The 12951-nt window shown below is 36.2% G+C and overlaps 11 non-coding genes across 11 annotated transcripts; all 11 read left to right on the plus strand.

Annotated features, from left to right (window-relative positions):
• The first annotated feature begins 294 nt into the window (after positions 1 to 294).
• On the plus strand, positions 295 to 384 carry TRNAR-UCU (transfer RNA arginine (anticodon UCU)). Its single transcript is given in 2 exon segments — positions 295 to 331; positions 349 to 384. It is a non-coding gene; the product is annotated as a tRNA-Arg (tRNA).
• Positions 385 to 1827: 1443 nt separating this feature from the next.
• Positions 1828 to 1917, plus strand: TRNAR-UCU (transfer RNA arginine (anticodon UCU)). Its single transcript is given in 2 exon segments — positions 1828 to 1864; positions 1882 to 1917. It is a non-coding gene; the product is annotated as a tRNA-Arg (tRNA).
• Positions 1918 to 3358: 1441 nt separating this feature from the next.
• Positions 3359 to 3448, plus strand: TRNAR-UCU (transfer RNA arginine (anticodon UCU)). Its single transcript is given in 2 exon segments — positions 3359 to 3395; positions 3413 to 3448. It is a non-coding gene; the product is annotated as a tRNA-Arg (tRNA).
• Positions 3449 to 4124: 676 nt separating this feature from the next.
• On the plus strand, positions 4125 to 4214 carry TRNAR-UCU (transfer RNA arginine (anticodon UCU)). Its single transcript is given in 2 exon segments — positions 4125 to 4161; positions 4179 to 4214. It is a non-coding gene; the product is annotated as a tRNA-Arg (tRNA).
• A 1442-nt stretch (positions 4215 to 5656) lies between these two features.
• TRNAR-UCU (transfer RNA arginine (anticodon UCU)) lies at positions 5657 to 5746 on the plus strand. Its single transcript is given in 2 exon segments — positions 5657 to 5693; positions 5711 to 5746. It is a non-coding gene; the product is annotated as a tRNA-Arg (tRNA).
• Positions 5747 to 7189: 1443 nt separating this feature from the next.
• On the plus strand, positions 7190 to 7279 carry TRNAR-UCU (transfer RNA arginine (anticodon UCU)). Its single transcript is given in 2 exon segments — positions 7190 to 7226; positions 7244 to 7279. It is a non-coding gene; the product is annotated as a tRNA-Arg (tRNA).
• Positions 7280 to 7955: 676 nt separating this feature from the next.
• Positions 7956 to 8045, plus strand: TRNAR-UCU (transfer RNA arginine (anticodon UCU)). Its single transcript is given in 2 exon segments — positions 7956 to 7992; positions 8010 to 8045. It is a non-coding gene; the product is annotated as a tRNA-Arg (tRNA).
• Positions 8046 to 8722: 677 nt separating this feature from the next.
• On the plus strand, positions 8723 to 8812 carry TRNAR-UCU (transfer RNA arginine (anticodon UCU)). The gene is given in 2 exon segments: positions 8723 to 8759; positions 8777 to 8812. It is a non-coding gene; the product is annotated as a tRNA-Arg (tRNA).
• Positions 8813 to 9488: 676 nt separating this feature from the next.
• TRNAR-UCU (transfer RNA arginine (anticodon UCU)) lies at positions 9489 to 9578 on the plus strand. Its single transcript is given in 2 exon segments — positions 9489 to 9525; positions 9543 to 9578. It is a non-coding gene; the product is annotated as a tRNA-Arg (tRNA).
• A 1441-nt stretch (positions 9579 to 11019) lies between these two features.
• Positions 11020 to 11109, plus strand: TRNAR-UCU (transfer RNA arginine (anticodon UCU)). The gene is given in 2 exon segments: positions 11020 to 11056; positions 11074 to 11109. It is a non-coding gene; the product is annotated as a tRNA-Arg (tRNA).
• A 1443-nt stretch (positions 11110 to 12552) lies between these two features.
• Positions 12553 to 12642, plus strand: TRNAR-UCU (transfer RNA arginine (anticodon UCU)). Its single transcript is given in 2 exon segments — positions 12553 to 12589; positions 12607 to 12642. It is a non-coding gene; the product is annotated as a tRNA-Arg (tRNA).
• The last annotated feature ends 309 nt before the right edge of the window (positions 12643 to 12951 follow it).

A 12951-nucleotide genomic window follows, 5' to 3' on the forward strand; every position in this document is an offset into this window, starting at 1 on the left:
GTATGGCTGCACTTTTTATCCAGTTCTTTTTTATTAAGGTATGGAATTGTTGTCCAAACGTATTCAGTTTGCAAGAAAATACAGTAATACCCTATTCTCCGAATTTATCCCTAAAGGAACAAAGGTGTAGTTCAAGGTTTCACCCAGAAGTGTGATTCTTCTACAGACATTTTATGTTTCAGAAAACAATTATTCTTTCTTGTATCCCAGAAGGCTTGATAATATGATGTGAAGTAAACACTGGATTGACAAAACTTCGATCATCCCTTAATGTACGCAAGTTGATTTTCACCTGGCTCTGTGGCGCAATGGAAAGCGCGTTGGACTTCTAAGTGAATTGGCAAAGTCATTCAAAGGTTGTGGGTTCGAATCCCACCAGAGTCGTATTTTTTACTTTCTTATTCAAACAAGGAACATTATGCATGTGAGGAATGTTTATTTTTGGCCGATGCTTTAATCTTAGTATTTGACCCAAGTTGAACCAATGTATCTAATACAGCATGCAACTGAATCAAAAGCAGTCTGCCTTCCATTGCAACAGGAACATATTGCTCATAAGGAATACAACATCACTGCCAAAAACTTTGCACTTTCCTAATGTATCCTTCCTTCAGAAACATTGTCTTTATAATAGCTGTAAATGAGATAGACCAAAAACACGACACCCTACACTCAGACATTTGTTTCTAGCGACATATAAAGTAAAATCTTCTTTCAAAGCTATTTATGGTATATTCTCTTTGTGTTTTTGTATTGTTAACCAATTGTATGGCTGCACTTTTTATCCAGTTCTTTTTTATTAAGGTATGGAATTGTTGTCCAAACGTATTCAGTTTGCAAGAAAATACAGTAATACCCTATTCTCCGAATTTATCCCTAAAGGAACAAAGGTGTAGTTCAAGGTTGCACCCAGAAGTGTGATTCTTCTACAGACATTTTATTTTTCAGAAAACAATTATTCTTTCTTGTATCCCAGAAGGCTTGATAATATGATGTGAAGTAAACACTGGATTGACAAAACTTCGATCACCCCTTAATGTACGCAAGTTGATTTTCATCTGGCTCTGTGGCGCAATGGATAGCGCGTTGGACTTCTAAGTGAATTGGCAAAGTCATTCAAAGGTTGTGGGCTCGAATCCCACCAGAGTCGCATTTTTTACTTTCTAATTCAAACAAGGAACATTATGCATGTGAGGAATGTTTATTTTTGGCCGATGCTTTAATCTTAGTATTTGACCCAAGTTGAACCTATGTATCTAATACAGCATGCAACTGAATCAAAAGCAGTCTGCCTTCCATTGCAACCGGAACATATTGCTCATAAGCAATACAACATCACTGCCAGAAACTTGGCACTTTTCTAATGTATCCTTCCTTCACAAACATTGTCTTTATAATAGCTGTAAATGAGATAGACCAAAACACGACACCCTACACTCAGACATTTGTTTCTAGCGACATATAAAGTAAAATCTTCTTTCAAAGCTATTTATGGTATATTCTCTTTGTGTTTTTTTCTATTGTTAACCAATTGTATGGCTGCACTTTTTATCCAGTTCTTTTTTATTAAGGTATGGAATTGTTGTCCAAACGTATTCAGTTTGCAAGAAAATACAGTAATACCCTATTCTCCGAATTTATCCCTAAAGGAACAAAGGTGTAGTTCAAGGTTTCACCCAGAAGTGTGATTCTTCTACAGACATTTTATGTTTCAGAAAACAATTATTCTTTCTTGTATCCCAGAAGGCTTGATAATATGATGTGAAGTAAACACTGGATTGACAAAACCTCGATCATCCCCTGATGTACGCAAGTTGATTGTCATCTGGCTCTGTGGCGCAATGGATAGCGCGTTGGACTTCTAAGTGAATTGGCAAAGTCATTCAAAGGTTGTGGGTTCGAATCCCACCAGAGTCGCATTTTTTACTTTCTTTTTCAAACAAGGAACATTATGCATGTGAGGAATGTTTATTTTTGGCCGATGCTTTAATCTTAGTATTTGACCCAAGTTGAACCTATGTATCTAATACAGCATGCAACTGAATCAAAAGCAGTCTGCCTTCCATTGCAACAGGAACATATTGCTCATAAGCAATACAACATCACTGCCAGAAACTTTGCACTTTCCTAATGTATCCTTCCTTCAGAAACATTGTCTTTATAATAGCTGTAAATGAGATAGACCAAAAACACGACACCCTACACTCAGACATTTGTTTCTAGCGACATATAAAGTAAAATCTTCTTTCAAAGCTATTTATGGTATATTCTCTTTGTGTTTTTGTATTGTTAACCAATTGTATGGCTGCACTTTTTATCCAGTTCTTTTTTATTAAGGTATGGAATTGTTGTCCAAACGTATTCAGTTTGCAAGAAAATACAGTAATACCCTATTCTCCGAATTTATCCCTAAAGGAACAAAGGTGTAGTTCAATGTTTCACCCAGAAGTGTGATTCTTCTACAGACATTTTATGTTTCAGAAAACAATTATTCTTTCTTGTATCCCAGAAGGCTTGATAATATGATGTGAAGTAAACACTGGATTGACAAAACTTCGATCATCCCTTAATGTACGCAACTTGATTTTCATCTGGCTCTGTGGTGCAATGGATAGCGCATTGGACTTCTAAGTGAATTGGCAAAGTCATTCAAAGTTTGTGGGTTCGAATCCCACCAGAGTCGCATTTTTTACTTTCTTATTCAAACAAGGAACATTATGCATGTGAGGAATGTTTATTTTTGGCCGATGCTTTAATCTTAGTATTTGACCCAAGTTGAACCTATGTATCTAATACAGCATGCAACTGAATCAAAAGCAGTCTGCCTTCCATTGCAACAGGAACATATTGCTCATAAGCAATACAACATCACTACCAGAAACTTGGCACTTTTCTAATGTATCCTTCCTTCAGAAACATTGTCTTTATAATAGCTGTAAATGAGATAGACCAAAACACGACACCCTACGCTCAGACATTTGTTTCTAGCGACATATAAAGTAAAATCTTCTTTCAAAGCTATTTATGGTATATTCTCTTTGTGTTTTTGTATTGTTAACCAATTGTATGTCTGCACTTTTTATCCAGTTCTTTTTTATTAAGGTATGGAATTGTTGTCCAAACCAATTCACTTGGCAAGAAAATACTGTAATACCCTATTCTCCGAATTTATCCCTAAAGGAACAAAGGTGTAGTTCAAGGTTTCACCCAGAAGTGTGATTCTTCTACAGACATTTTATGTTTCCGAAAACAATTATTCTTTCTTGTATCCCAGACGGCTTGATAATATGATGTGAAGTAAACACCGGATTGACAAAACTTCGATCATCCCTTAATGTACTCAAGTTGATGTGCATCTGGCTCTGTGGCGCAATGGATAGCGCGTTGGACTTCTAAGTGAATTGGCAAAGTCATTCAAAGGTTGTGGGTTCGAATCCCACCAGAGTCGCATTTTTTACTTTCTTATTCAAACAAGGAACATTATGCATGTGAGGAATGTTTATTTTTGGCCGATGCTTTAATCTTAGTATTTGACCCAAGTTGAACCTATGTATCTAATACAGCATGCAACTGAATCAAAAGCAGTCTGCCTTCCATTGCAACAGGAACATATTGCTCATAAGCAATACAACATCACTGCCAGAAACTTTGCACTTTCCTAATGTATCCTTCCTTCAGAAACATTGTCTTTATAATAGCTGTAAATGAGATAGACCAAAAACACGACACCCTACACTCAGACATTTGTTTCTAGCGACATATAAAGTAAAATCTTCTTTCAAAGCTATTTATGGTATATTCTCTTTGTGTTTTTGTATTGTTAACCAATTGTATGGCTGCACTTTTTATCCAGTTCTTTTTTATGAAGGTATGGAATTGTTGTCCAAACGTATTCAGTTTGCAAGAAAATACAGTAATACCCTATTCTCCGAATTTATCCCTAAAGGAACAAAGGTGTAGTTCAAGGTTTCACCCAGAAGTGTGATTCTTCTACAGACATTTTATGTTTCAGAAAACAATTATTCTTTCTTGTATCCCAGAAGGCTTGATAATATGATGTGAAGTAAACACTGGATTGACAAAACTTCGATCATCCCTTAATGTACGCAAGTTGATTTTCATCTGGCTCTGTGGCGCAATGGATAGCGCGTTGGACTTCTAAGTGAATTGGCAAAGTCATTCAAAGGTTGTGGGTTCGAATCCCACCAGAGTCGTATTTTTTACTTTCTTATTCAAACAAGGAACATTATGCATGTGAGGAATGTTTATTTTTGGCCGATGCTTTAATCTTAGTATTTGACCCAAGTTGAACCAATGTATCTAATACAGCATGCAACTGAATCAAAAGCAGTCTGCCTTCCATTGCAACAGGAACATATTGCTCATAAGCAATACAACATCACTGCCAGAAACTTTGCACTTTCCTAATGTATCCTTCCTTCAGAAACATTGTCTTTATAATAGCTGTAAATGAGATAGACCAAAAACACGACACCCTACACTCAGACATTTGTTTCTAGCGACATATAAAGTAAAATCTTCTTTCAAAGCTATTTATGGTATATTCTCTTTGTGTTTTTGTATTGTTAACCAATTGTATGGCTGCACTTTTTATCCAGTTCTTTTTTATTAAGGTATGGAATTGTTGTCCAAACGTATTCAGTTTGCAAGAAAATACAGTAATACCCTATTCTCCGAATTTATCCCTAAAGGAACAAAGGTGTAGTTCAAGGTTGCACCCAGAAGTGTGATTCTTCTACAGACATTTTATTTTTCAGAAAACAATTATTCTTTCTTGTATCCCAGAAGGCTTGATAATATGATGTGAAGTAAACACTGGATTGACAAAACTTCGATCACCCCTTAATGTACGCAAGTTGATTTTCATCTGGCTCTGTGGCGCAATGGATAGCGCGTTGGACTTCTAAGTGAATTGGCAAAGTCATTCAAAGGTTGTGGGCTCGAATCCCACCAGAGTCGCATTTTTTACTTTCTAATTCAAACAAGGAACATTATGCATGTGAGGAATGTTTATTTTTGGCCGATGCTTTAATCTTAGTATTTGACCCAAGTTGAACCTATGTATCTAATACAGCATGCAACTGAATCAAAAGCAGTCTGCCTTCCATTGCAACAGGAACATATTGCTCATAAGCAATACAACATCACTGCCAGAAACTTTGCACTTTCCTAATGTATCCCTCCTTCAGAAACATTGTCTTTATAATAGCTGTAAATGAGATAGACCAAAAACACAACACCCTACACTCAGACATTTTTTTCTAGCGACATATAAAGTAAAATCTTCTTTCAAAGCTATTTATGGTATATTCTCTTTGTGTTTTTGTATTGTTAACCAATTGTATGGCTGCACTTTTTATCCAGTTCTTTTTTATTAAGGTATGGAATTGTTGTCCAAACGTATTCAGTTTGCAAGAAAATACAGTAATACCCTATTCTCCGAATTTATCCCTAAAGGAACAAAGGTGTAGTTCAAGGTTTCACCCAGAAGTGTGATTCTTCTACAGACATTTTATGTTTCAGAAAACAATTATTCTTTCTTGTATCCCAGAAGGCTTGATAATATGATGTGAAGTAAACACTGGATTGACAAAACTTCGATCATCCCTTAATGTACGCAAGTTGATTTTCACCTGGCTCTGTGGCGCAATGGAAAGCGCGTTGGACTTCTAAGTGAATTGGCAAAGTCATTCAAAGGTTGTGGGTTCGAATCCCACCAGAGTCGTATTTTTTACTTTCTTATTCAAACAAGGAACATTATGCATGTGAGGAATGTTTATTTTTGGCCGATGCTTTAATCTTAGTATTTGACCCAAGTTGAACCAATGTATCTAATACAGCATGCAACTGAATCAAAAGCAGTCTGCCTTCCATTGCAACAGGAACATATTGCTCATAAGGAATACAACATCACTGCCAAAAACTTTGCACTTTCCTAATGTATCCTTCCTTCAGAAACATTGTCTTTATAATAGCTGTAAATGAGATAGACCAAAAACACGACACCCTACACTCAGACATTTGTTTCTAGCGACATATAAAGTAAAATCTTCTTTCAAAGCTATTTATGGTATATTCTCTTTGTGTTTTTGTATTGTTAACCAATTGTATGGCTGCACTTTTTATCCAGTTCTTTTTTATTAAGGTATGGAATTGTTGTCCAAACGTATTCAGTTTGCAAGAAAATACAGTAATACCCTATTCTCCGAATTTATCCCTAAAGGAACAAAGGTGTAGTTCAAGGTTGCACCCAGAAGTGTGATTCTTCTACAGACATTTTATTTTTCAGAAAACAATTATTCTTTCTTGTATCCCAGAAGGCTTGATAATATGATGTGAAGTAAACACTGGATTGACAAAACTTCGATCACCCCTTAATGTACGCAAGTTGATTTTCATCTGGCTCTGTGGCGCAATGGATAGCGCGTTGGACTTCTAAGTGAATTGGCAAAGTCATTCAAAGGTTGTGGGCTCGAATCCCACCAGAGTCGCATTTTTTACTTTCTAATTCAAACAAGGAACATTATGCATGTGAGGAATGTTTATTTTTGGCCGATGCTTTAATCTTAGTATTTGACCCAAGTTGAACCTATGTATCTAATACAGCATGCAACTGAATCAAAAGCAGTCTGCCTTCCATTGCAACAGGAACATATTGCTCATAAGCAATACAACATCACTGCCAGAAACTTGGCACTTTTCTAATGTATCCTTCCTTCAGAAACATTGTCTTTATAATAGCTGTAAATGAGATAGACCAAAACACGACACCCTACACTCAGACATTTGTTTCTAGCGACATATAAAGTAAAATCTTCTTTCAAAGCTATTTATGGTATATTCTCTTTGTGTTTTTTTCTATTGTTAACCAATTGTATGGCTGCACTTTTTATCCAGTTCTTTTTTATTAAGGTATGGAATTGTTGTCCAAACGTATTCAGTTTGCAAGAAAATACAGTAATACCCTATTCTCCGAATTTATCCCTAAAGGAACAAAGGTGTAGTTCAAGGTTTCACCCAGAAGTGTGATTCTTCTACAGACATTTTATGTTTCAGAAAACAATTATTCTTTCTTGTATCCCAGAAGGCTTGATAATATGATGTGAAGTAAACACTGGATTGACAAAACCTCGATCATCCCCTGATGTACGCAAGTTGATTGTCATCTGGCTCTGTGGCGCAATGGATAGCGCGTTGGACTTCTAAGTGAATTGGCAAAGTCATTCAAAGGTTGTGGGTTCGAATCCCACCAGAGTCGCATTTTTTACTTTCTTTTTCAAACAAGGAACATTATGCATGTGAGGAATGTTTATTTTTGGCCGATGCTTTAATCTTAGTATTTGACCCAAGTTGAACCTATGTATCTAATACAGCATGCAACTGAATCAAAAGCAGTCTGCCTTCCATTGCAACAGGAACATATTGCTCATAAGCAATACAACATCACTGCCAGAAACTTTGCACTTTCCTAATGTATCCTTCCTTCAGAAACATTGTCTTTATAATAGCTGTAAATGAGATAGACCAAAAACACGACACCCTACACTCAGACATTTGTTTCTAGCGACATATAAAGTAAAATCTTCTTTCAAAGCTATTTATGGTATATTCTCTTTGTGTTTTTGTATTGTTAACCAATTGTATGGCTGCACTTTTTATCCAGTTCTTTTTTATTAAGGTATGGAATTGTTGTCCAAACGTATTCAGTTTGCAAGAAAGTACAGTAATACCCTATTCTCCGAATTTATCCCTAAAGGAACAAAGGTGTAGTTCAAGGTTTCACCCAGAAGTGTGATTCTTCTACAGACATTTTATGTTTCAGAAAACAATTATTCTTTCTTGTATCCCAGAAGGCTTGATAATATGATGTGAAGTAAACACTGGATTGACAAAACTTCGATCATCCCTTAATGTACGCAAGTTGATTTTCACCTGGCTCTGTGGCGCAATGGATAGCGCGTTGGACTTCTAAGTGAATTGGCAAAGTCATTCAAAGGTTGTGGGTTCGAATCCCACCAGAGTCGTATTTTTTACTTTCTTATTCAAACAAGGAACATTATGCATGTGAGGAATGTTTATTTTTGGCCGATGCTTTAATCTTAGTATTTGACCCAAGTTGAACCAATGTATCTAATACAGCATGCAACTGAATCAAAAGCAGTCTGCCTTCCATTGCAACAGGAACATATTGCTCATAAGGAATACAACATCACTGCCAAAAACTTTGCACTTTCCTAATGTATCCTTCCTTCAGAAACATTGTCTTTATAATAGCTGTAAATGAGATGGACCAAAAACACGACACCCTACACTCAGACATTTGTTTCTAGCGACATATAAAGTAAAATATTCTTTCAAAACTATTTATGGTATATTCTCTTTGTGTTTTTGTATTGTTAACCAATTGTATGTCTGCACTTTTTATCCAGTTCTTTTTTATTAAGGTATGGAATTGTTGTCCAAACCAATTCACTTGGCAAGAAAATACTGTAATACCCTATTCTCTGAATTTCTCCCCAAGCGAACAAAGGTGCAGTTCAAGGTTTCGCCCTGAACTGTGATTCTTGCTACAGACATTTTATGTTTCAGAAAACAATCATTCTTTCATGTATCCCAGAAGGCTTGATAATATGATGTGAAGTAAACACTGGATTGACAAAACCTCGATCATCCCCTGATGTACGCAAGTTGATTGTCATCTGGCTCTGTGGCGCAATGGATAGCGCGTTGGACTTCTAAGTGAATTGGCAAAGTCATTCAAAGGTTGTGGGTTCGAATCCCACCAGAGTTGCATTTTTTACTTTCTTATTCAAACAAGGAACATTATGCATGTGAGGAATGTTTATTTTTGGCCGATGCTTTAATCTTAGTATTTGACCCAAGTTGAACCTATGTATCTAATACAGCATGCAACTGAATCAAAAGCAGTCTGCCTTCCATTGCAACAGGAACATATTGCTCATAAGCAATACAACATCACTGCCAGAAACTTTGCACTTTCCTAATGTATCCTTCCTTCAGAAACATTGTCTTTATAATAGCTGTAAATGAGATAGACCAAAAACACGACACCCTACACTCAGACATTTGTTTCTAGCGATATATAAAGTAAAATATTCTTTCAAAACTATTTATGGTATATTCTCTTTGTGTTTTTGTATTGTTAACCAATTGTATGGCTGCACTTTTTATACAGTTCTTTTTTATTAAGGTATGGAATTGTTGTCCAAACGTATTCAGTTTGCAAGAAAATACAGTAATACCCTATTCTCCGAATTTATCCCTAAAGGAACAAAGGTGTAGTTCAAGGTTTCACCCAGAAGTGTGATTCTTCTACAGACATTTTATGTTTCAGAAAACAATTATTCTTTCTTGTATCCCAGAAGGCTTGATAATATGATGTGAAGTAAACACTGGATTGACAAAACCTCGATCATCCCCTGATGTACGCAAGTTGATTGTCATCTGGCTCTGTGGCGCAATGGATAGCGCGTTGGACTTCTAAGTGAATTGGCAAAGTCATTCAAAGGTTGTGGGTTCGAATCCCACCAGAGTCGCATTTTTTACTTTCTTATTCAAACAAGGAACATTATGCATGTGAGGAATGTTTATTTTTGGCCGATGCTTTAATCTTAGTATGTGACCCAAGTTGAACCTATGTATCTAATACAGCATGCAACTGAATCAAAAGCAGTCTGCCTTCCATTGCAACAGGAACATATTGCTCATAAGCAATACAACATCACTGCCAGAAACTTTGCACTTTCCTAATGTATCCTTCCTTCAGAAACATTGTCTTTATAATAGCTGTAAATGAGATAGACCAAAAACACGACACCCTACACTCAGACATTTGTTTCTAGCGACATATAAAGTAAAATCTTCTTTCAAAGCTATTTATGGTATATTCTCTTTGTGTTTTTGTATTGTTAACCAATTGTATGGCTGCACTTTTTATCCAGTTCTTTTTTATTAAGGTATGGAATTGTTGTCCAAACGTATTCAGTTTGCAAGAAAATACAGTAATACCCTATTCTCCGAATTTATCCCTAAAGGAACAAAGGTGTAGTTCAATGTTTCACCCAGAAGTGTGATTCTTCTACAGACATTTTATGTTTCAGAAAACAATTATTCTTTCTTGTATCCCAGAAGGCTTGATAATATGATGTGAAGTAAACACTGGATTGACAAAACTTCGATCATCCCTTAATGTACGCAACTTGATTTTCATCTGGCTCTGTGGTGCAATGGATAGCGCGTTGGACTTCTAAGTGAATTGGCAAAGTCATTCAAAGTTTGTGGGTTCGAATCCCACCAGGGTCGCATTTTTTACTTTCTTATTCAAACAAGGAACATTATGCATGTGAGGAATGTTTATTTTTGGCCGATGCTTTAATCTTAGTATTTGACCCAAGTTGAACCTATGTATCTAATACAGCATGCAACTGAATCAAAAGCAGTCTGCCTTCCATTGCAACAGGAACATATTGCTCATAAGCAATACAACATCACTACCAGAAACTTGGCACTTTTCTAATGTATCCTTCCTTCAGAAACATTGTCTTTATAATAGCTGTAAATGAGATAGACCAAAACACGACACCCTACGCTCAGACATTTGTTTCTAGCGACATATAAAGTAAAATCTTCTTTCAAAGCTATTTATGGTATATTCTCTTTGTGTTTTTGTATTGTTAACCAATTGTATGTCTGCACTTTTTATCCAGTTCTTTTTTATTAAGGTATGGAATTGTTGTCCAAACCAATTCACTTGGCAAGAAAATACTGTAATACCCTATTCTCCGAATTTATCCCTAAAGGAACAAAGGTGTAGTTCAAGGTTTCACCCAGAAGTGTGATTCTTCTACAGACATTTTATGTTTCCGAAAACAATTATTCTTTCTTGTATCCCAGAAGGCTTGATAATATGATGTGAAGTAAACACCGGATTGACAAAACTTCGATCATCCCTTAATGTACTCAAGTTGATGTGCATCTGGCTCTGTGGTGCAATGGATAGCGCGTTGGACTTCTAAGTGAATTGGCAAAGTCATTCAAAGGTTGTGGGTTCGAATCCCACCAGAGTCGCATTTTTTACTTTCTTATTCAAACAAGGAACATTATGCAGGTGAGGAATGTTTATTTGTGGCCGATGCTTTAATCTTAGTATTTGACCCAAGTTGAACCAATGTATCTAATACAGCATGCAACTGAATCAAAAGCAGTCTGCCTTCCATTGCAACAGGAACATATTGCTCATAAGCAATACAACATCACTGCCAGAAACTTTGCACTTTCCTAATGTATCCTTCCTTCAGAAACATTGTCTTTATAATAGCTGTAAAAGAGATAGACCAAAAACACGACACCCTACACTCAGACATTTGTTTCTAGCGACATATAAAGTAAAATCTTCTTTCAAAGCTATTTATGGTATATTCTCTTTGTGTTTTTGTATTGTTAACCAATTGTATGGCTGCACTTTTTATCCAGTTCTTTTTTATTAAGGTATGGAATTGTTGTCCAAACGTATTCAGTTTGCAAGAAAAAACAGTAATACCCTATTCTCCGAATTTATCCCTAAAGGAACAAAGGTGTAGTTCAAGGTTTCACCCAGAAGTGTGATTCTTCTACAGACATTTTATGTTTCGGAAAAAAAATTATTCTTTCTTGTACCCCAGAAGGCTTGATAATATGATGTGAAGTAAACACTGGATTGACAAAACGTCGATCATCCCTTACTGTACGCAAGTGGATTTTTATCTCCCTCTGTGGCGCAATGGATAGCGCGTTGGACTTCTAAGTGAATTTGCAAAGTCATTCAAAGGTTGTGGGTTTGAATCCCACCAGAGTCGCATTTTTTACTTTCTTATTCAAACAAGGAACATTATGCATGTGAGGAATGTCTTTTTTGGCCGATGCTTTAATCTTAGTATTTGACCCAAGTTGAACCTATGTATCTAATACAGCATGCAACTGAATCAAAAGCAGTCTGCCTTCCATTGCAACAGGAACATATTGCTCATAAGCAATACAACATCACTGCCAGAAACTTTGCACTTTCCTAATGTATCCTTCCTTCAGAAACATTGTCTTTATAATAGCTGTAAATGAGATGGACCAAAAACACGACACCCTACACTCAGAAATTTGTTTCTAGCGACATATAAAGTAAAATATTCTTTCAAAACTATTTATGGTATATTCTCTTTGTGTTTTTGTATTGTTAACCAATTGTATGTCTGCACTTTTTATCCAGTTCTTTTTTATTAAGGTATGGAATTGTTGTCCAAACCAATTCACTTGGCAAGAAAATACTGTAATACCCTATTCTCTGAATTTCTCCCCAAGCGAACAAAGGTGCAGTTCAAGGTTTCGCCCTGAACTGTGATTCTTGCTACAGACATTTTATGTTTCAGAAAACAATCATTCTTTCATGTATCCCAGAAGGCTTGATAATATGATGTGAAGTAAACACTGGATTGACAAAACCTCGATCATCCCCTGATGTACGCAAGTTGATTGTCATCTGGCTCTGTGGCGCAATGGATAGCGCGTTGGACTTCTAAGTGAATTGGCAAAGTCATTCAAAGGGTGTGGGTTCGAATCCCACCAGAGTCGCATTTTTTACTTTCTTATTCAAACAAGGAACATTATGCATGTGAGGAATGTTTATTTTTGGCCGATGCTTTAATCTTAGTATGTGACCCAAGTTGAACCTATGTATCTAATACAGCATGCAACTGAATCAAAAGCAGTCTGCCTTCCATTGCAACAGGAACATATTGCTCATAAGCAATACAACATCACTGCCAGAAACTTTGCACTTTCCTAATGTATCCTTCCTTCAGAAACATTGTCTTTATAATAGCTGTAAATGAGATAGACCAAAAACACGACACCCTACACTCAGACATTTGTTTCTAGCGA

This window comes from Ambystoma mexicanum (genome assembly GCF_040938575.1).
Source record: "Ambystoma mexicanum isolate Mex_15411 chromosome 12 unlocalized genomic scaffold, UKY_AmexF1_1 Mex_chr12_unloc.1, whole genome shotgun sequence".
Lineage (NCBI taxonomy): Eukaryota > Metazoa > Chordata > Amphibia > Caudata > Ambystomatidae > Ambystoma > Ambystoma mexicanum.